Source organism: Ictalurus furcatus, chromosome 25 (assembly GCF_023375685.1).
Source record: "Ictalurus furcatus strain D&B chromosome 25, Billie_1.0, whole genome shotgun sequence".
Classification (NCBI taxonomy): Eukaryota; Metazoa; Chordata; class Actinopteri; order Siluriformes; family Ictaluridae; genus Ictalurus; species Ictalurus furcatus.
The window spans coordinates 20,204,056-20,228,914 of record NC_071279.1 but is presented as its reverse complement, the minus strand read 5'-3'; the positions used below and the strand labels follow the sequence as shown (position 1 = coordinate 20,228,914).

The 24,859-nt window shown below is 38.0% G+C and overlaps 1 pseudogene; it reads left to right on the top strand.

Annotated features, from left to right (window-relative positions):
- LOC128601621 (zinc finger protein 850-like) overlaps positions 1-23,494 on the top strand; it is a 36,565-nt pseudogene extending 13,071 nt beyond the window's left edge.
- Positions 23,495-24,859: the final 1,365 nt, after the last annotated feature.

Genomic DNA, 24,859 nt, shown 5'->3' with positions numbered 1-24,859 from the left:
GATACAGTGGCCTATTAAATCATTTTTTATTCTCCCAGTTTTCTTTTAAATGAAAGCTTCATAATTTACATGGTGTTTTAGATTACAGTGGGTTATGCTTATGATCAGAGCCTCCTTTTCCAGAAACACCATTTAGACCTCATAATAAGACTTGTAATGGAATCAGCAGGGATACGACCGTGTTCTTCTAGAAAACCTCCACACACTCCTGGTCCCACTGACTCACAGGTACCAGTTATCTATATGTGTGCAATTAAACATAACATTTTTAATAACTAAGAGATTCACCTGTCTGTGTGAATGTTCTTCTCTTAATCAGCTTCCATCCTTGGTAGGTTGCATGCTCTCCTACTAATCAAGTAAACCATGTTATTATCATCTCTTCAGTATCCTCATGGACTATATGTTGTGTTATACCACAGTTAGTTTCAGTCCACTAATTTGATTGGTCAAGTGACATTCCAAGAGTGCTGATATTTATTATAACGGCACTGGGACACTTCACTGTGTGTATCACTCCACTTATCTGTGTTTGCTGCATAAATTACAAATCTAGCAGTAGGTCATTACATTGAAACTGTTACTACACTTACTACAGGCTGTCAGTTAGTCTGTGTGTTACACGGCGACATGGAAAGCTCTATCTAGCTGTGGCTGTTTTGGGAATTATTTCCATTGACAGCAAAAATAAACCAATATTTGGCCATATTGTGTCTGAAATGTTAGTTACTTGATATTAATTTCTTATTATGAAAACTGTCGCATAAAAGCAAGATCACACTCGCAGTTGTACTGCTGTACTGAATATCAACACTGCTGTGATTACCTGCAACCTCGTGTCTACGGCCGAATCACAGCCGTGCTGATATTCTGTATAACAGCACTTTTGCTCATGCAGTATTGCTTAATCGACTTTCTTTTGTAAATAAGTATCATTACTCTTTGTTCATTAGCTTTGTGGGGATGTGCAGACCGAAAAATATACATCTTCAGATGGAGGGACATCGGGCTCTGTAGAACACATCACCTGTGTGAACCTTCAGAAACATGTAAAAAAGGAAGAAACTGTAGATGAAGAATACTTCTGTAAGTCAACATGGCACATTACAATACAGTCTAATATTCAGTAGTAATTTTTAGTCTAATCTAATTTGTGAATGAACCACATCACTGACTTTTCCCCATTTATATTTTGTACTTCACTTTTTTAAAGCGACACCAGTCTCTGTGGGACACATCACACCTGTGGACCTACAGAATCATGTGAAAAAGGAAGAACCTGAAGATACAGACTATCTCTGTAAGACAGCAGGGTGCATTATGGTCCAGACTGGAACTCAATAACTAAGGGTGTAACAATACATGACACGTGACCCGATGCACAAATGTGATGATCTGCGTTGTGAAAATGTGTGATATCAGCCTTCTATTAATTATTACTCACGTAATTGCAATGTTTGAAAACCAGAGGGCCCAATCTGTGGTTTCCTTAGAGCTAAAATACTGTATATACAGAGCATGCTGGTCACATGACCATGTTCTTTCTTGGAGAGTCTGCACCGTTACCAAGAAGGGAATCATCTGCACTTGAAAAGTGATTTATATCTCTGGATCAAAACTACTGATGTTATGTTATGCAGTTACACCACCATATTATAACCATAAAAGATCTCTTCTGTAGTTTTCATATAAAACCAGCCCCATGCATCTGCGATCTTCAGTGCCTGAAAAAGAATTTTGGGGGAAAAAATTTGGAGCTCTTTTTCTGTCTAAAAATGACACCGTGGGCACTGCTGCAGAGCTAATTATGTTTCAGTCAGTATTTTCCTGTTTCCCTCAGTTATAGACTTTGTTTATCAGTTTGTACTGGATTTCGATATATCAATATTTCGATGTTGATACAATATTAAACCTTTGTTTGCAAGACAAAAATGCACATTGTTTGCGTTGGTTATGATTCAGACCAGTCCTTCAGCACTGGTTTCACTTTTGTTCTTTATAGTTTTACTTGACTTGACGGTATTTAAATGTAAATCTTGAAGTTTCAGATGCTGGGACATCAAACTCTGTGGAAGATGTAGACCAAAATAAAGGAGGATTTGAAAGGAAGCATATAAAAGAGGAAGAGTCTGAAGAAGAAGACAACGTCCATACAAGGACAGACTGGGGTTGAGTAACACTGACACTTTAATTCTCGTTCAAACTCTTGCTATACTGTACAGTTTATTAATATCAACATTTATTGTCATGGAAGCTCCCAATCAGGAAAGACCTCCTGTATCATGTTTGAAATCAAGTGTCCTCAACATCGAGGTGATCTTCAGCAACAGTTGTAGCTGTGAGGCAGTCAGACAGCTGGCAGTTTATTGTTGCCTTTCAGTCAGTTCACTTGGTATAACATAGGATGTATGGGATACCAAGCTTTCACCATCCTGCTGAAGAGAAGACATGTTTTCATGCTTGTAAGGAAGGTGAGGTGTGGTGACATAGAGGGTCCTGTCAGCTGTACAGCTGTCTTCACCACTGTCTTTCAGTTTTTACACTTTTCACCTCTTTTAGAACATTTGTGATACTTGCTCTATTGGTTTAGAGTAATAACATACTTTGTTGAGTCATTTTATGATTAAGAATTTTTGCTAGTATTTGAGCCCACTGTGACAAGCCTGTAACCTAGATTCTGTTTAGCTTTCCAACAGGTGCATATCATGAGCTCGTGGTATCGTCAAACCTTGGCTTCAAAGAACGTGGGCATTTGTCCTTGTCTTGAGAACTGTACCTCTTCTCAACACAGGAAGATGATGCCTGTGATACCTACTTGGTTTGCGTGGGTATAGTAAAGGACAGTTCTGATGCAGCCTGATGTGTGTATGTTTTCCTCCGGATGGGTCAGATTTGTTGAAAAAAAATTGACGTACAATGGTGGAACAGTAGGGTGATTTTTTTTTTTTGTTTCTTTTTAGTCCCAGATGGATTCTGATGGCAATGTGAATGATATAGATGAGTGTACCACCACCTGGGCCAAACCGGTGGAGCAGTTCACTGAAATGTGCAAGCCAGAGCAGACACATTCTCTTCAGCTGCTGCACTCACAGCTTATGATAATGAGGAAGTGCTCAACCTCATTATTAAAGAGCATGGCCTTTCGAATACAGAGACGGAGGATTTGCAGGCTGGCCAGTCTGTCCCTTTGGCTGCCGAGTGCATGCAGAATGAGATCAATAATTCCTTATGCTGTTTCATGGTGCAGCTCAAAAGCTAGATATGGAATGTCCTTCTGCAGCACTGCAAGGTTTTTCCTTCCTGTGGTCCCCACAAGAGTTAGCAGGTTTACCTGCTGAAATATCAATCATGAAGTCTAAAGGCCTACTAGCTTTCATTGGCACTCTTTAGAACTTCTTACTACTTTAAGTGGCAGGTGCTGGAGTGGTGCCAAAGTAAACAAAATGTTCCAGAACTTTATCTGAGTTCCAGGTTCAGCCTGTCTCCTCTCCTTCCACAGCTAACGCTCGACCATGCCGCCACAATGATGTATATAAAGTTTTTTGCTTAAAAATAAAACATGGTCAACCCATCCTTTTTTTTCTATGAAATAATCCATACAATATCAAATGATAACTCTCTAGTATGATTATACCTGTTGTTGAAATAATACAATAATAAATCCATAAAAGCAGGAATGTTGTACAAAAGCTGAACTTTCTCTTAATTGGGGCTTGGGTTGTCCCTATTTTTCCACATGAAAGGTTGTGTCCTTTAATCTATTTTGTGGCTAAATATATGATGCCACTAAATATAGTGGAGAAAGAAGGATTCTTCCATGTAGATTTATATAATACTGTATATTCTGTGTGCACGTATATACGTTCTGAACATTTAAACATTTTAAACAGTAATGGATATTTACACGGTCTGCAATACAAAAGATATTCTTTATAAGCTGTTAGTATTATGAAATTCTATATTGTGATCATTTTTGAGATCGATCAATCGATCATAGAAGATTTTATAATGATAACATTTTTGGCGATATAGCCCAGCTCTAGTTTTAATGATGTACATCTGTGTAGCAGTGTTTGATCGACCTACACATTATCACAGTTGTATAGCATAGTGTGGCATAGTTAGCCTAGTAAGGCTACCAGAACTTACCTCTACCTTACTCTATGTAAATCCTGTTTTTTCTTGTGGCCTTGTTGGGATCCCTTGTTGTAGAATCTACAACAAAAAGATTACAAGAGGATGTCTTGCCTCTAATATTTACATTTTAGTTCTGTGCTGTGTGACTTGGTTAGCCATTCTCTGTACATCTTCACCAGAAGTTATATTTGTCATTCCCTCATTTATAATCTATAGAGCACTGGTTACATTCATTCTCTTTTTCTAAAAAATAGTTTAACTATTTTCACAATGAGTTTAATACTAATACTGTTCATTTTCTGCTTCAGACATGGATGATGCCCAGGTACAAGTCTTCTTCTGCTCTCAGTGTTCACTTTCCTGTACATCTCAAATTTACCTCCACAAACACATCAGAAGATACCACTATGAGGAATATGAGAGACTGCTTCAATCAGGAGAGTTAAAAGACGTGAACCATACCACCCCAATAAGCTCCAGTATTCAGCAAACAGCCTCCGTTACACTCAACAGTAACTCCTCTAATAAACAAATGCAGAAAGAAGTCTATCACTGCTTACAGTGTGGGAAGAGTTTTACTGAGCGGCGAAATCTCCAACGACACCAGCGCATTCACACAGGAGAAAAGCCACATTCCTGCTCACAGTGTGGGATCAGTTTTATTCGACAGAGTGAACTACAATCACACCAGCGCATTCACACAGGAGAAAAGCCCCATCACTGCTCACAATGTGGGAAGAGCTTTAATCGACAGAGTAAACTACAATCACACAAGCGCATTCACACAGGAGACAAGCCATATCACTGCTCAGAGTGTGGGAAGAGCTTTAATCACCAGAGTAATCTGCAAAAACACCAGCGCATTCACACAGGAGAAAAGCCATATCACTGCTCAGAGTGTGGGAAGAGCTTTATTCAACAGAGTGATCTACAAAGGCACCAGCGAGTTCACACTGGAGAAAAGCCGTATTACTGCTCACAGTGTGGGAAGAGCTTTATTCAACAGAGTCATCTACAAACACATCAGCGCATTCACACAGGAGAAAAGTTGTATCACTGCTCAGAGTGTGGGAAGAGCTTTATTCGGCGGAGTAATCTACAAACACACCAGCGCATTCACACAGGAGAAAAGCCGTATCACTGCTCAGAGTGTGGGAAGAGCTTTATTCGACGGAGTGTGCTACAAATACACCAGCGCATTCACACAGGAGAAAAGCCGTACCACTGCTCAGAGTGTGGGAAGAGTTTTATTCGACAGAGTAATCTACAAAAACACCTGCGTATTCACACAGGAGGAAAAAGTACAAGTGCTCATACTGTAGAAGATGTTTAGAGATAAAGATAAGCTCAAAGTATATCAGTGTGTGAAGAGTTTTAATCAAACGAGCAATTTCATACAACACCAACAAATTCACAATTTGAGATTTAGAGATGTGGCCTTAAAAAATGCAAATTTTTTCATGAAGGATCCGGACACCTATAATGCAGAATGTCGCAAGGCCAGTCTCCTAGAATCAAATACATTTGTTACACTTTCCAGAATATCCACCCGGTGGTGCATGGACTCAAGTACTCCTGCATTTGAACCTCAGTGCCAAACTGAATCTCATGTAAGGATTGCTCCCTCTCTTAAGTGGCTGTAATTAATTATCATAAATATCATCATCTGTTTTTATTTGAACATCTTCAGAAAACTGAACAAATATTGCTAACTCTTACAATAAATGTATTATTTTATTTTTGAAACATGCTCTTGTTCCCAGTCCACCTGTTCAAAGCGGGTCTCGAACCAGCGTCGACCGATGTAGGAGGCGGACACGCTAACTTTTTAAAAATGTTTTTTAAGAAAAGGAATGCAGTTTGTTTCATTGGGCAGTCCAGGGACTAAAACACATATGCTCATTTACAGTAGCTTGAATAGCTTATGAGTAGCTTTGGATTCGCATGCAAATTTAATGGGTGATTAATGGGTTCACTTGGTGAAATTTGATCATTCGACACATATTGCGAGCCACCAGTTCAAAGATCTACATCTGCAGTTTCCCAACACTTCAACCCATTACTCTTCAATAATATCCCCATTCTCTCTGAAGCTGTCAGAAACCCCAAACACTTCTTCAAATTCACAATGTCACGTTCACCGGTCTCTCCTCCCGTGAGTGATTGTACCCGATGTTTTTAAATGTGTCCTTGGAGAAAGAGAAAAAACTACACCTAGATTCAGTGGGACCAGATGGGAGACCAAGGCCAGAATGTTTTGCTGTGCTTTTGTTTAAGATTCTAATTCTACATACCAATTTAAAAATGTAATAAAAAATAATTGTTGAATGTATTTTTTGTAAGCATTATTATTTCCTCCTATATGGCTTTGATGTTTTAAAGTGGCCCGGTCTGCTGTTGTTGGCAAAAAAAATTATTTTTTGTCTTTACTTTGTCACACAGATATGAGTGGCATGGGAAGTCCTTTCTCCCTGAGATGTGGTAATAGTGGTGATAATAATCCCCTTTGTCAGATTTTTTGTCAAAAATGCAAAGAAATATAGCTGCAAGCATCAGTTGTCATTTTATTTATCATGTGTATTGGACCAGTGGTTCCACTTTTAGTGCCAGTTTCATGTTTTGTCCTGTTTTAGCACCACCAACTGGTCACACAATTTTTTTAGCTCTGTCCTCAGATTGGTGAAATTATCACCAACTGTCCTCAACTTTGGTGAAAATATCAAATTCCATTCAAGCGTTATTGCCATTTAAGTAAATGTGGCCATGCCCATTTAAAACCTTTTGATGTTCCATTGCAAGCTTAAATTAAAAGTTAAACTTTTTTTATATATATATAATTATTGATCTAAATAGTCCATAGAATTGTGCTGCAATAGTTTTATTTCAGTTGATTGATAAACCGAGGACTAGTTTGCAAAAATCTCAAATATTTAAGCAGTTGTCCTAGAGGCAAAATTGTTCAAAATGAGGAGACCTAACACATGATACAAATAACATGTCTGACACATTGGATAATATACAACCATTCACCTACCATTTGTGCAGTCATTTCCATGTATTTGTTTTACTATTAACTGCTCAATTATTGACAAATGGGGGTAGGTGGACCTCAGAGGTAGATCCTACATAACTATACCAATTTTGGTGAAAATTTCTCATTCCATTCAAGAGTTCTAGCCATTTAAGTAAAAGTGGCCATGCCCTCTTCAAAACTTTTGATGTGCCCTTGCAAAGGTAAGTTGAAAGTTCGACTTTTTCTTGATAACTATTTCTCTAGGACATCCAAAGTATTGTCCTGCAATAGTTTTTTCACTTGAATGAAAAACCTATGACTAGTTCGCAAAAGTAGGTTTTCAACGTTATATGAAATCTTTACTGAACGATTTGACACACCTATGGTTTTTGAGGCAAATACGTTTAGAATGAGAAGCCTAATAATTTGATATATATTAGTTGTGTTTGTTCAAAACAGTGCGTTATTTACAACTGTTAACAAGGACAAAAATCATGATAGCGCCAACTAGAGGGCCGATTTTTAAAAACTTTGGCCAAACCTCTTAGACCAAGAGCCAAATAGGTCCACCAAGTTTTGCTCTGATCTGCCAGTGGTAACCTTGTCCAATAGCTACTGAAAGTTTATTGGCCAATGGTGGCCATGTTTTTCAACACACATGAATGTGCTCATAGACAGTGATGGCAACTGAGACAAAGACACTGTAGGCAAAGTTTGAAGTCATTCGGATAAACGGTCCATAGTTACAGCCAATTTTATGTTTTTTGGTATTATAGCGCTGCCATGTGGAAAACTGTGCCATCTTTTCTGGGCGACCATAGACTGTCCTGACACATAAGGTTGCCAAATTTGGTGAAGATATTTCATTTATTTCAAGAGTTATATACATTTATGTAAAAGTGGCCATGCCTAATTCCTGTGTCTTCACATACTGTAGCTAATTCACAAGCTCAAACTTTTTTTGATAACGTTTGATAATGAGACTCCATAGAATTGTTTTGCACTGGTTTGGTCCCGATGGGACAAAAAACCTAGGACTAGTTGGTTGAAAATTGTTATTGTTATTGGCGGAAATGAAATCTGATCTACATTTTGTTCGTCTGGTCCCAAGGATTCCATAGATATAAGACACTGGAGTCTGTGACGAACTGTTCAAAGGTTATGGACATTTTTCCAAACGTGCTCACTATAGCACCACCATCTAACCAATCGGGCTGATACATTGTGACACTGTAGTACTTTGGGGTACTACCTTCCCTCAAACTTTTAAAACATTTCTGTAAAGCTGATTTGTGACAATGTCCAATGTTAAAATTACTATACAAATAAAATGCATTGAATTGAATTAGGGCGGACGGTGTCTTAGTGGTTAGGACGTTCACCTCACAGCTCCGGGGTTATGGGTTTGATTCCCACCGTGGCCCTGTGTGTGCGGAGTTTGCATGTTCTCCCCATGCTGCATTGTGGGTTTCCTCCCCCAGTCCAAATTCATGCATGGTAGGCTTATTGGCATGTCTGTAGTGTATGAATGGGTGTGTGTGTATTTTATAATGTGTATGTGATTGTGCCCTGCAATGGATTGGCACCCTGTCCAGGGTGTACCCTGCCTTGTGCCCGATGCTCCCTGGGATAGGCACCAGGTTTCCCCATGACCCTGAAAAAGATAAGTGGTATAGAAGATGGATGGATGGATGAATTGAATTATTATTTGAAGGTTTGAAGATTTTTTTTTCTTCAGTTTGGTCTTAGCCCTGGTAGATTATGTACTGTATTTCAGCAACCCCTTGTAGAAATTACATGCTAGTGCACTTGGTACCATTTTTCAAAAGTTAAGAAAAAACCACAAGTATTATGTATGAAACTTATTATGCATTGTGACAGAATGCTCCAGCAGGAGGCACTGTGAACATTAACGGATTTTATACATTAATGGGTTTTTATAATAACAGATTTGGTTTATTTAAATACATAAATCTGCTATTGTGGCTGTATTTGAGGGTGTTCACTACACTGTACTTTAAACCCTGAGCTAAGTTAAACTAACTGAACTCTCTGTATGAATTCTCTATGAAGGGAATTACCCTTCATGACCCTACATGACCCTTTAGGCCTCATAAGTCTTTATAGTGGAATTCAATTTCAATTCAATTTTAAACATATAGCGCTTTTAACAATGGACATTGTCTTAAAGCAGCTTTGCAGCAACATATAAACACAGGATGCAGATTTTAAATGTGTGAATTTTTCCCTAATGAGCAAGTTGGTGGCGACGGTGGCAAGGAAAAACTCCCTAAGATGATATGAGAAAGAAACCTTGAGAGGAACCAGATGCAGAAAGGAACCCATCCATGTCTGGGTAACAACGGATAGTGTGAAAGGACAGGGAAGTTCATTATGGTTTTCATATTAAGTCTGTTTTGTTGACCTTGTTCCCTATTCACTAAAGGAGACCTGAGTGCAAAACTGTATGTGGTAATTGCAGTCCCAAGGCCATAGCAGACCCGTAGTCCCAGCAACTACAGCAAGAATGTTCATGTCCATGTGGAATTGAAGTCCAAAACCATTTCCATGGTACTTCAAGTGGTACTATCCTCAGCAATCTCCAGGCTGCACTGCTTGGGGTCATCCTCAGTGGCAGAATGTAGCCTCCAGTTGATGAGTGCGGAGGTCTGGAGTGCAGAAAGGGTTAGGGTCACTGGCATCTCCATAAAATCATGTGTGGTTTGACAGAAGGAGAGGGAGTAAAGAGAGGGACAGATTATTAGGTATGCTTACTTTCCCATAATGGATAAGAAAGACTGTGTACTTTGCATAAAAGAAAGTCTATCATGGTAAGGTTGAGTAACCAAATATGTTTTCAGCCTGAACTTAAACACTGAGACTGTGTCTGAGTCCCGAACACTAATTGGAAGGCAGTTCCATAACTGTGGGGCTTTGTTAGAGAAAGATCTTCCCTGTAGGCTGTAGCCTTCATTATTCGAGGTACCAACAAATAAACTGCACCTTTTGATCTAAGTAAGCATGGCGGCTCATTGATGACTAAAATTTCGTTCAGTTCGGTACTGTGGCGTGAGACCGTTTAGTGCTTTATAGGTCAGTAATAGTATTTTATAATTAATATTAAATTATACTGGGAGCCAATACAGTGTGGATAAGATAGAGGTGACGTGGTTGTATCTTCTGGTTCTAGTAAGGACTCTTTCAGCTGCATTCTGGACTAACTGGAGCTTGTTTATACTACTACTGGAACATCCAGACAGTATGGCATTACAGTAATTCAATCTGGAGGTGACAAAAGCATGAACTAATTTTTCTGCATGATGTAGTGACATTATATTTCTTATCTTAACAACATTTCTGAGATGAAAGAAGGCTATCCTAGTAATATTATCTACATGAGCATCAAATGAAAGACTGGAGTCAATAACCACACCAAGGTCTTTTACTGCTGCACATGATGAAACGGAAAGACCATCCAGAGTTACTGTGAGATCAGAAAGATTACTTCTAGCTACACGTGGTCCTAATAAAAGTACTTCTGTCTTGTCAGAATTAGCAAAGGGTGCACTTACTCTTATGTCTATAATACAGTTTGTTCTGTCATGGTGTTACCAATATGTTATCAAAAATGAGAAACAATAACCTAATACTTTAAAATATAATGAGAAGTCATAAAGAGAACTTGTGAATTTCTGTTGCATTTTAATAATGGAGGACCTGATTGTTAAATACATCACCAAGTACAGTTTACAGGGTATGTGTGATGGGTTTGAGGTCATGGCTGAGCCATGGTCATGGTCATATTATTTTCATTAAACTCTAAAGAAGAGACTTGAAGTGGAGGCAGAATTTTTTTTCCCTGCTAGCTCAATTAAATCAGTATAAATAACATTTAATTATTAAACAAACTGATCAAATCAGCATGACCACAGCAACAAGATACAAACGTGGATTTTTATGCAAGAGAAATGTAAAATTAAGTAACTGTTTGTTTGTTTTATATAGTTTATCCAAAACCTAAACGTCTATCTAGAATGTTACACCTTTTATTTAAATTTATAAATATTTCAGAGGAATCAGGATAAGAACATATTTTTGGTGATTAAAACAGCTGGTAACATTTATCAAAAGTTAACACACAAAAAAAATCTCGGCACTGTATGAATTTTATTTTGAAGTCCGTGGACAGGGAGAGAGATCCAGCAGTAGTGAGCGCTTCTGAAGCGGCTCCTGTTCTCAAGATGTATATTGATACAGCAGGAGGTGCTGTACCTCTCAAGTGAACAAAATTCATCAAGACAAGTTGTAATATATGAAATTCTTGCAAGTTTATTGAGAATCCACAACATACAGTAAATCCTGTCATATATATGGGTACCAGCACATGTGGGAGTGGAGGACAATGAAACTGTTGATATGTTGGCTAAACAAGCGTTAAGGCACCGAAATATTGATATTCAGATCATTTTTACATTAAGTAAAAATTACTTTTTTACATTAAGTAAAAAGCATATATTAAAATGAAATGGCAAGAGAAATGGGACAGAGAACTCAAAGAAAGGCAACTATAGCGTATTCAAAGGCAAGTTAATACAGAGAGGATAGTCTATAATAAACCAAAAGAGGATACAATTATTACTCCTCCTAGAATAGGACAATCAGGTCTAAATCAGTCACTATTTATAATAGGAAAACATGAAACAGGACGATGCATATACTGCAGCCAAACAGAGACAGTGGAACATGTGTTCCTTCACTGTACAGCATATGAAAATTCAAGATTTTAACTGTAATATTCTTAAATGCAGCTGACACATGAGACACAGAGGGGAATTAACTTTGCTTTTTATTCCACAGACCCTGAAGACATGAACAAAGGAGCAGGTATCAAAAACTGGGAACTGCCCTGGATTACAGACTCTGAGGAAATGTTACATGTCTAACTGTAGAGCGCCCTCCACTGGTCAAAATAAACATAACACTTACATTCACTACATGAGTTTAAAGAAGAGCTACTCAATATTGGTGTAATCCACGTTATAACGCAAAATCTACTAAAAAATGTTTAAGGACAAGGGAAAGTATATACTGCATTATTCAATTATCTACGATTAACAGGTTTTTATAACAGGATTTAAGTTTGAAATATACTCCCTTTTTATAGCTACTTTCGCTGCTCCTATCCAGGTGGTGGCGGTAATGAACCAAAAAGCTGACTTACCCACCGCTAAAAAAACTTTAAAGAAGAAGAAAAACACAACAAAAGAATAGTATAGGCGGTGTTTCACCCCCGACAGAACTGTTTGATCTTTTCTACATGAAAATATTCCTGACTGGTTTATATACAATTACAGATTTGATCGATTTAAAAACAAGCTTGTTACTGTGTCTGTATTTGAGGATGTTCACTATGTTCTACTTTAAAACCTGAGGTAAGTTTAACTAGCTGAGCTGCTCGGCTAATAGTTAGTGACTGAATCCCAAACCTTCGAAGTGCAGTACAGAGAGAATGATACAGTGGCGTATTAAATCATTTTTATTCTCCCAGTTTTATTTTAAATGAAAGCTTCATGATTTACATGAAGTATTTTAGATTACAGTGGGTTATGCTTATGATCAGAGCCTCCTTTTCCAGAAACACCATTTAGACCTCATAATAAGACTTATAATGGAATCAGCAGGGATACGACTGTGTTCTTCTAGAAAACCTCCACACACTCCAGGTCCCACTGACTCACAGGTAACATTTATCTATATGTGTGCAATTAAACATAACATTTTTAATAACTAAGAGATTCACCTGACTGTGTGACTGTTCTTCTCTTAATCAGCTTCCATCATTGGTAGATTGCATGCTGTCCTACTAATCAAGTAACCCATGTTATTATCATCTGTTCAGTATCCTCATGGACTATATGTTGTGTTATACCACCGTTAGTTTCAGTCCACTAATTTGATTGGTCAAGTTACATTCCAAGAGTGCTGATATTTATTATAACGGCACTGGGACACTTCACTGTGTGCATCACTCCACTTATCTGTGTTTGCTGCATAAATTACAAATCTAGCAGTAGGTCATTACATTGAAACTGTTACTACACTTACTACAGGCTGTCAGTTAGTCTGTGTGTTACACGGCAACATGGAAAGCTCTATCTAGCTGTGGCTGTTTTGGGAATTATTTCCATTGACAGTAAAAATAAACCAATATTTGGCCATATTGTGTCTGAAATGTTAGCTACTTGATATTAATTTCTTATTAAGAAAACTGTCACATAAAAGCAAGATCACACTCGCAGTTGTACTGCTGTACTGAATATCGGCACTGCTGTGATTACCTGCAACCTCGTGTCTACGGCCGAATCACAGCCGTGCCGATATTCTGTATAACAGCACTTTTGCTTATGCAATATCGCTTAATTGACTTTCTTTTGTAAATAAGTATTATTACTCTTTGTTCATTAGCTTTGTGGGGATGTGCAGACAGAAAAATATACGTCTTCAGATGGAGGGACATCAGACTCTGTAGAACACATCACCTGTGTGAACCTTCAAAAACATGTAAAAAAGGAAGAAACTGTAGATGAAGAATACTTCTGTAAGTCAATATGGCACATTACAATCCAGTCTAATATTCAGTAATAATTTTTCGTCTAATCTAATTTGTGAATGAACCACATCACTGACTTTTCCCCATTTATATTTTGTACTTCACTTTTTTAAAGCGACACCAGTCTCTGTGGGACACATCACACCTGTGGACCTACAGAATCATGTGAAAAAGGAAGAACCTGAAGATACAGACTATCTCTGTAAGACAACAGGGTGTATTACGGTCCAGACTGGAACTCAGTAACTAGGGGTGTGACAATACATGACACCTGACACGATGCATCAGGATTCAAAAATCTGATGTGCTGCGTGGAACTGTGTGATATCAGCATTCTATTAATTATGACTCATGCAGTTGCAATGTTGGAACATTTGGAGGTCCCAATCTGCCGATGCCATAGAGTTAAAATTATATTTTATTATATTATATTTATGTATATTTTTTCTGCAGTTTAATTCATAAAGTGGAACTTTCATATATTCTAGATTCATTACGCATAAAGTGAAATATTTCAAGACTTTTTTGTTTTAATCTTGATTATGGCTTATAGCTCATGGAAATCAAAAATGCAGTATCTCAAAATATTAGAATAAAGAATTCAAATAAAGATTTGATCTGAATAAAGATTCAGAAATAAAAAGTAGTACTCTCTTCAGTCATAGTATTCCTCCATTCAGATTTTGTTTAAAATATTGTGACAATATCAGAACATGAACCCAGTATCATGAATTGAATCGAATCATGTAATGTTACACCCCTAAGAATAACTATTTGAAGTCTTAACTAGGCTTTATTTGTGACTAGACCAGTCCTTCAGTGCTGGTTTCCCTCTTGTTCTTTATAGTTTTACTTGAGTTGACAGTATTTAAATGTAAATCTTGGCATTTCAGATGCTGGGACATCAAACTCTGTGAAAGATGTAGACCAATATAATGGATTTGAAAGGAAGCATGTAAAACAGGAAGACTCTGAAGATGAAGACAAGCTCTGTACAAGGACAGACTGGGGTTGAGTAACACTGACACTTTCATTCTCGCTCAAACTCTTGCTATACTGTACAGTTTATTAATATCAACATTTATTGTCATGTGGGCACCCAATCAGGAAAGACCTCCTGTATCATGTGTGAAATCAAGTGTCCTCCACATCCAGATGATCTTCAGCAAGAGTGGTAGCTGTGAGGCAGTCAGACAGCTGGAAGTTTATTGTTGCCTTTCAGTCAGTTCACTTGGTATAACACAGGATGTATGGGATACCAAGCTTTCACCATCCTGCTGAAGAGAAGACATGTTTTCAGGCTTGTAAGGAAGGTGAGGTGTGGTAACGTAGAGGGTCATGTCAGCTATACAGCTGTCTTCACCACTGTCTTTCAGTGTTTACACTTTTCACCTCTTTTAGAACATTTTATACTTGCTCTATTGGTTTAGAATGATAACATACTTCAGTGAGTCATTTTATGATAATGAAGATGAAGATTTTTTGCTAGTTTTTGAGCCCACTGTGACAAGCCTCTAAACTAGTTTTTGTTTAGCTTAGTAACATGAGCTTGTGGTCTCATCAAACCTTGGCTTCAAAGAAGGTGGGTATTTGTACTTGTCTTGAGAACTGTACCTCTTCTCTAAACAGGAAGATGATGCCTGTGATACCTACTTGGTTTGCCTGGGTATAGTAAAGGACACTTCTGATGCAGCCTGATGTGTATGCTTTCTTCCAGATGGGTCACATTTGTTGAAAAAAATTCTGACATACAATGGTGGAACAGTAGGGTGATTTTTGTTTCTTTTTAGTTTGCTGAGCCGCCCCAGAGGGATTCTGATGGCAACATGGAAGATATAGATGAGTGTAACACCACCTGGGCCAAACAGGTGGAGCAGTTCACAGAAATGTGCAAGCCAGAGCAGACACATTCTCTTCACCTGCTGCACTCACAGCTTATGATAACGAGGAAGTGCTCAACCTCATTATTAAGAGCCTTTCAAATAAAGAAATAGAGGTTTTGCAGGCTGGCCAGTCTGTCCCTTTGGCTGCCGAGTGCATGCAGCATGAGATCAATAATTCCTTCTGCTTTTTGATGGTGCAGCTCAAAAGCTTGATATGGAATGTCCGTCTGCAGCACTGCAAGGTCTTTCCTTCTTCTGGTCCCCACAAGAGTTAGCAGATTTACCTGCTGAAAGGTCAAACATGAAGTCTAATGGCCTGCAAGCTTTTATTCTCACTGTTTAGAACTTCTTCCTACTTTTAAGTGACAGGTGTTGGAGTGGTGCCAAAGGAAAGACAAAATTCCAGGGACATTAACTTTCTCTTCTAGAAAAATACTTGTTTCCCCAGAAAGCACATATTTTCAGAAAGGTGCAGGTTTCCCAGGTTGAGAATTTATTTGTGGTGGTGGTTGGTGCGGCATGTGACGGTGCAGGTTCAGTAATAAACTAGTCAAACAGAGGTTTATGATTAAACCACTTACTACAAAAAAAAACTACTCAAAATAGATAACTATCTATATGTCAACATAAATAACTATGAAATAACTACATATTAAAATAAATTTTCCATTTTCAATATATATAAAGAATAAAACACACTGATTTTTGATGAACATATAAAAATAAATAACTTTCAAAATAAGTAATTATTTACACTATGGAATACATTTTCTAATTTGCCTGTTTGCGTTTTGTGTGGCACAATAAGTTTGTGGTTATAAAAATCTATATCATTATTAATCATTAATACAATATGGGCTATAAAAAAATAAACAAATATTGTATCTATACTGTAGCCTACCAACAGTGCAATGCATTAGATATCCTGCGAAGTAGATGACTATAATCTTGGTTGAATCTTTAACTGTTGCCCAGGTCATGCACATTTCAGACTGTCCCTTATTGACCCCATTACTATAAAGTGCTGATGACCTGCATTGCTCAAAGATTGGCTTCAGGTGTCTTTAACAGGAGAAAAATTAAAAATATGTTCAATTGTACTTGGTTCTGTGCCCACGCCGAAGTAAGAAAATACACATTTTGTCCTTTTTGTGTGTTTATTTATTGAGAAACAGAAGAGAGAAGCTTGAATGTCCAGTATAAAACCAATTTTACTGCAGTCAGTCACAGCAGAGTTTAGCAATCAGACTGATCAGAGCTGTACAACCCTGCCATGAGTACAGAGATATTACTAGGATGAAGGGAGGACATCTCTCTTCTTTGGCTGACAGCATGGAGCGAGCTAAACAGCGAATGAAGAGAATGAGTGGTGGTAGCGGGAAGTACGGTGAATAGGAGAAATAAAACATACTCAGAAGTTCGTAGTTGTACGCCCTTGATAAGGTTACCTAACGTTAGTAAGCTGTTGTCTTAATTTATTGATAACATTAGAGCTACATCATTTTGCATTAAGTGTTCAGTTCAGTGTCGAGGCTAGCTCTACCATTACTAGACAGCTAGCTAGCCAGATGAACTAACATTACTGTACCCTCAGTTGAAATGATACCCTAATTTGAAATAATGTGTAGCGTTAATGTTAACACATTAAATATGAAAAAGCATAATTTTTTTTAGCCATTCAGTACACACTGCTACGTGTAGTATTTTTATTATCGAGTTAGGAAAAAAATTGTTGCTGCTAGTTTCCTCTTGAATTTTGATGTACCAACTGAATCGCTGTGTCGGTGGGGCGGATTGAAGGTTCACTGGTTTGTGTTCATTATGTACTGACAATCTCCATGCATTACTTGTCTATCTCTACTAAGTTACATAGATCATCATTATGTTTTTTTTAACCAGCTACGTCATTTTGCATAGAGTGTTCAGTTCAGTGTCGAGGCTAGCTGTACCATTACCATCCAAAAAAAAAAAAAATTAAATATAATGATGCTATTACATCAACCACTTATTAAATTTCATTTACTAATCAAGAATTTGTGGTTACTTATATTTTCAATGCCCATGGATTATTGATGTACTGCCATGAAAGGCATCAATGCCTTGCACAGACGGCATTATACCATGCATTTACTTTTTGTGTGTGTGTGTGTGTGAATGTGTTTTTAGTGTATAAGAAATCCACATTGATAATCGTTATTGTCAGTTATTTAAAAAATATTTAAACTTATCAGCCCTACTCTATGGCTGACATGACCCTTTATGTTGCCAAGTGTCCCCTTCCTTACAGGCCTGAATATATGTGTATTCAGCCCGGTGCATAAAGATGTAGTAACCCATATTTGTGTCATATGTTTTTTTCTGAGAAATGGGTTTAATGTACATAACTTAAGGTTACTTGGACTGAGCTGTATCTGTGTGATAGGCACAGTTTGGGTGTGTTTTACTTGGTGGGCAATAAAACTTTGTTGACTCTTTGTAAAGTTTTCCCCAATGATGATCTTAAGATTAGGTTATTCAAATGTGTTAAACTTTCATTTCCATTTTCCTCACCTTGCTGAAAGAGCTAACAGCTGTAGCCTGATTAAAGGCCATGATTAAAACGGAGGGTAAAAGGACACCCCAGTGAGTAGTATTGGATGGTGAGGACCATCCACTTCATGGCTAGACACTCTTTCTCACTCGTGTTGTACCTGGTCTCACTTCCCAAGAGCTTCTGGCTGATGTACAGCACCGGTTCTTCTCCCCCTCCACCACCTGGGACAAAATGGCCCCCAGCTCTCTGTTTGACACATCAGTCTGCAAAAGAAAAGGGAGAGAAAAGTCAGGCGGATGCAACAGCGGGCGCTGCACACAAAACCGCGTTTGCCTGTCAGAAATCCCGCTTGCATGGCTCCATCCACCTGACAGGATCTGCTGCTTCATCATTGTGCTTCTGCCACAATGATGTATTTAAAGTTTTCTGCTTAAAAATAAAACAAGGTCAACCTATCCTTTTTATATATATATATATATATATATATAATATAACAATCTATATAACAATCTATATAACATCAAATGATAACTCTTGTCTGATTATAGCTGTTGTTGAAATAATACAATAATAAATCCATAGAAGCAGGGAGATTGTTCAAAAGGAGATTGATTTTTTTTATATATACTTTTTTTTCATTTTGGGGCTGGGGTTGTCCCTATTTTTCCACATGAACGGTTGTAACCTTTAGTTTATTTTCATCAAAATATGATGCCACTAAATATAGTGAAGAAAGAAGGATTCTTCCATGTAGATTTATATAATATTTAATATACAGTCTGACTGTATATATGTTCTAAATATTTTAAACAGTAATGGACATTTGTGCAGTCTGCATTATTTAGAACGATATTCTTTAAAAGCTGTCAGTATTATAAAATTCTATATTTGTGATAATTTCTGAGATCAATCATAGAAGACTTTATCATCATAACATTTTTGGCGATATTGTTCAGCTCTAATTTTTATGATGTATGTCTCTGTAGCAAAAGATCGACGTACACATTATCCCAGGTGTATAGCATCATGTGGTCTAGTCTATCATGGTTAGTCTAGTAGGGCTACCAGAACTTACCTCAGCCTTACTTTATGTAAATCCTATTTATTCTTGTGGACTTGTTGGGATCCTGTAGAATCTACTATAAAAAGATTATAAGAGGATGTCTTGCCTCTAATGTTTACATTTTAGTTTTGTGCTGTGTGGCTTGGTTAGCCATTCTCCGTACATCTTCACCAGAAGTTATATTTGTCATTGCCTCGTTTATAATTTATAGAGCACTGGTTACATTCATTCTTTTTTCTAAAAAATACTTTAACTATTTTCAGAATAAGTTTATTTCTAATACTGTTCATTTTCTGCTTCAGACATGGATGATGCCCAGGTACAAGTCTTCTCCTGCTCCCAGTGTTCACTTTCCTGTACATCTCAAATTTACCTCCACAAACACATCAGAAGATACCACTATGAGGAATATGAGAGACTGCTACAATCAGGAGAGTTAAAAGACATGAACAAGATCACCACAATAAGCTCCAATATTCAGCAAACAGCCTCCATTACACTCGACAGTAACTCCTCTAATAAACAAATGCAGAAAGAAGTCTATCCCTGCTCACAGTGTGGGAATAGTTTTACTGACCGGAGTAATCTCAGACGACACCAGCGCATTCACACAGGAGAAAAGCCACATTCCTGCTCAGAGTGTGGGAAGAGCTTTATTCGACGGAGTGTACTACAAATACACCAGCGCATTCACACAGGAGAAAAGCCGTATCGCTGCTCAGATTGTGGAAAGAGCTTTAATCAACAGAGTAATCTACAAACACACCAGCGCATTCATACAGGAGAAAAGCCGTATCACTGCTCAGAGTGTGGGAAGAGCTTTATTCGACAGAGTGAACTACAAATACACCAGTGCATTCACACAGGAGAAAAACCGTATCACTGCTTAGAATGTGGGAAGAGCTTTATTCAAAGGAGTGAACTACAATCACACCAGCGCAGTCACACAGGAGAAAAGCCTTATCACTGCTCAGAGTGTGGGAAGAGCTTTATTCGACGGAGTGAACTACAAAGACACCATCGCATTCACACAGGAGAAAAGCCGTATCACTGTTCAGAATGTGGGAAGACCTTTAATCAACAGAGTAATCTACAAACACACCAGCGCGTTCACACAGGAGAAAAGCCGTATCACTGCTCAGAGTGTGGAAAGAGCTTTTCCCAACAAAGAAATCTTCAGCAACACCAACGCATTCACTAAGGAGAAAAACAACATACAAGTGCTCAGAAGATGTTTACAGATAAAGATATTCTCAAAGTATATCAGCGCATTTACACAGGAGAAAAGCTGTGAGTGCTCAAAGTGTGGGAAGATATAAGATGAGATATTGGATTTTTGATTTCCATGTGCTGTAAGTCGTAATCAAAATATTTCACTCTATGTGTAATGAATCTAGAGTACATGAAAGTTCCACTTTTTGAATTAAATTACGGAAAAAATTAACTTTTCCATGGTATTCTAATTTTTTATGATGCACCTGTATACACTGGCCTGTCTAACTGGCAGAGAAGGATGTGTCACAGTTATTTATAATGATAATCTAGGCGTCACATGCATACCTGGACATCAATTTGACTCATTTGAAATTCTTTACAGAAAAATAACATACTGTATGTAGCCAAAAACAAAAGGCTACCCAGTCAATTCCACTAATTATTATTTACAGAGCCCCAGGGCCATATTCTGAATGTCTTTGTTAATTTGTGGAACCTGGTTGCTTCTGTAAAAAAAAAACTTGGAGATTTTAATATTCACTATGATAACCAGAAGACCCTCTGAGAACAGCGCTTGTGTCCATTCTAGATTCAGTAGAGGTTAATCAGAACATTGTGGACCCACTCATAATGGTGGAAATGCTCTTGATTTACAACTTCTATAACTTTAATAACAACCTTTTAATACTGTTAAAACTGTTCAGATTAAATATAGAATATTGTTACATTCTCCAATGTATTTCTGTTTGCTCTATGTGCCGTTTGTGTGTCTATGCCGGTGGTGGGATGGGTTTCTTTTGTCCCCTCCCCATTCTCTAGGCCCTGCCTACTGCATGCGTCACATTCCAGCTTGCTACTGGATGATCACATCTTGTCCACGCCTGCTCCGGCCTTGTATGATGGGATTGATTGGCTGCACGTTTACGGAAGTGTACTTAAGCCTCGTCAGGCTCCATCCTGGGGCAGATCATTGCCATTGCTTTGTGTATAGTGAGAAGTGCATTTCGCCTGTGTATGACCTTATGCCTGATTTGACTTTGTTTATGCTCTGCCCCATTACGATTCAAGTGATACACTTGTGTATATATTATTTTTTTAATTAACACACAAATAGTCACCTTTGTGAATAGTGCATGGTTAAGGCTGGTTAGTAGGAAGTCGGCACCATTTATGTTGATTCTTCTTTTCTCCTGGTTTAGGTTAGCTAGGGAGTGAGGGAAGACGGTGTATTTTTGTTTTCTTTTTGTGTAGATTTGTTAGTTTTCTTTCTGCACAGTTAGAGGGTAGTTTTGTTTATTATTTTGGCCTAGTCGGCTTCTGAAGAGATAACCACTATAGATATATAAAAGGTGTTCCATTTGGAGAATAAAATTTAAAAAAAAAAAAAAAAACAAAGCAAACGCAATCCTGGTCTCGCCAACCCTTTTTTTTTTTTTATTGTATGTTGTGGCCCGACCTAGACCGGCTCGTAACAATATACAATCACATTTCCACTTATTTAAATTGTGTTTTAGTCATAATACTGTGGCAGTGAAGATGTTTTCTGTACCACCCCTTTTGTTCACTTTCACTTTCTCTGTTACGTCCTCCCATCTATGTTACATCGGGCTTGGAGGAGAGCGCCAATTAAGGGGAAAGAGTAAACGTGTGTGTATATATAGGGGCAATGTTTAGAGTCTGAATGGGCATGTTCACCTGACCAGAAAGGTTATGTCCTTTTGGAGGAAGTCCTTGCGAGTGGATTATTTGAGGAGTGTGCATTTCTGGGTTAGCTTGCATTAACACACCGTTTCCCTCCGCCAGCGAACGCCTCATTGTCAAGTTCGGCACCGAACTGGAGCTTTGCACCGTACTCCCAAAACCGGTGGCTTCAGGGAGCAATCCAATTGAACGCACAAGATGGGCAGACTACACCAAGATACCCAAGTCACTCTCAGCCACATCGTGCTGCCAGCTTGGACAGTTTCTTCCTATGCATGTTCACAGACATACCTGCCATTCTGACATATACACACACGCATCCACGCTGGCACATTCGAATGAGTGTTGCATAACCAAGATTGCAATGAGTCTTTGTTTATAGTTTTTTTTAAACAATTTTCACTCTTTCCAGGTTCCTAAATTAATTTTTCTTTATTATTTTTTTCTTGTTTTCTCGTTTCATGTGCGATCAGAAACAGCCGAGTGGTAGCTCAGAGTTTGTTTACGTGACGCTGTGTATGCGAATGAGCTTCCATGTTAAACAAAAGTGTTTGTTTGTGTGTGTTTTTTTAAATCACTCTTTTGAACTTGAACTGTGGTGCTAAAGGATTTTAAAATGTTCCTACGTCATTAAAAAGGCAAGAAAATTGCATACGATCTCTTATGTAGTTTTTCCTTTTGTGTGTGTTCTGCTTTGTATGTAACAGGTGGTTCATTTAGCTATCCATTTGAACCTGTTTGTTGTTGTTTTTTCTGGGACCGGGAGTCGATGTAGGACTGAGGGTGGCTAAGAATCAGCACTAACACGCAGGCAGCCTGGGTTTGATTCCCATCTTGAAAGATTTTTGTGTGTCTGTGTTTAAACATTACTTCTATGGCATTTGACCTTTGACAGTATTTATCCAGAGCAACTTACATTGATCATTTATACAACTGAGCAGTTGAGGGCCCAGCTTGGTGGTGCTGGGATTTGAGCTCATGACCTTCTGATCAGTCGCCCAACATCTTAATCACTGAGCTACCAATTCCCTATTTAAGTTTGCTGTGTGTGTTAACTCCTCCCAGCCAGGTACAGACAGGTAAAGCCCCTCACCATCTGCACATTCCTTTGTCTCCCCAAATACCATTTGCATGCATTGACATACCTTCCCGAATAAAATATATTTGTTCGTATTTCTATGACATCCTAAAAACCATATATGGAGTTGTTCCTGTTATACATTGATATGCTTCCTGTTTTCTGCAAATATGTAAACTCATTGTCTCTGTTGTGTGTCAAGCATGATATATACTCTGCCTTTCTTTGAATAAATCTTGCCATTTGAACTTTGTGTCTGTGTCATTTGGCAAACTCTCCCAAGCACTTAGTGCAGTAAGTGTGCAGCAGGGTGAGGGTTCTGTCTTTCTTGTGTACTTTCTCTTTCCTGTTTCGTAACCTGTAACCCTCTCTTCACAAATCCTAACAGTTTTTTGGGGGCTCGTTCCAGGATATCTACTGAGAGGTAAGAATAATTAAAATTTGTTTGTTCTGCCTAGAAGTAGATATTTCGTGTATCCCAATTGTACTACATGTGTTGCATAAATATTCTGTGGTGTTCTATGGAAGCAATTGGAAGTAACTGTTAGTTGAATCTTAATTGTGTTTAGGCTCCAGCCGCCATGGTAGTGTTTTATCCCGGCTTTATCTTTACTTTGACTCTGGCTGCCGTGGTAGTTATTTTTTTCTCTCTGTCTCTCATCAAAGATGGAAAGTGCAGGAATCCCTCAGGTTGTGTACAGTGTAGAGAGTAACACGATACCCTCCCCCTCCCGGTTGGGAAACAAACTACAAACATGGCCAACGAGGACTACACTTCCCGCACACGCTCGCCTTCTCCGGAGTTCTAAATAAACACACCTGTACCCAATCTCACACACAATCACAAACATAGCATAAAAGAGACTTTGTGAACATTTCAACTTTGCGAAGTATACGTTCATTTCATTCATACGTTCTTTGCGTAGTCTCTGTCATTATCCAAGCCTTATATTCGTGTTTGCCATTCTGATATTTGACCTTTGTTTACTCTATTGACTTCGATTCTCTGCGCTGCATAGTTTTGCCTGTGTGCCTGATCGCCTGACCTCTGCCTGTCTACTGATTTCTGCCTTATACTTGGACTTCGTTGTTATTAAACTGCCAAACCTGCACTTGCTTTCGTCTCAGCCTCCATTTCATCTCACACACACACACACACACACACACACGTTCTTTCACATAGATCAATACATTCATGTGCACTCCACACCTCCATGCATGCACACTCTAAAAACAAATGTTTAAGCTCAAAAAAAAAAAAAAAAACATGACAACTTCTAATGAAGTTATGACAACAATTAATTAAATAATTTCAACCAAGGAATGAAATTGAGCTAAAGAAATTACCTTTACCTCCTCTACAATCAAATGTATTTTCAATTAACCCTTAATTAATAATCTGTATAATAAACACATTTTTTTTAAGTTGATTACTCATAAAAATTAAGTTTTTCCAACTAGTATGTCCACATTATTTAAAAGGAATTTAAGTGTTATGTACTTAATTACCATAATTATGAACATAAGTTTTCAAGTTGACAATCATTTTTAAAATTTCACTGCTCCAATTAGATTTTCTCCAGTAGAATGCAGCCTTTTAAACCAAGAGAAATTACTAACTTTAAG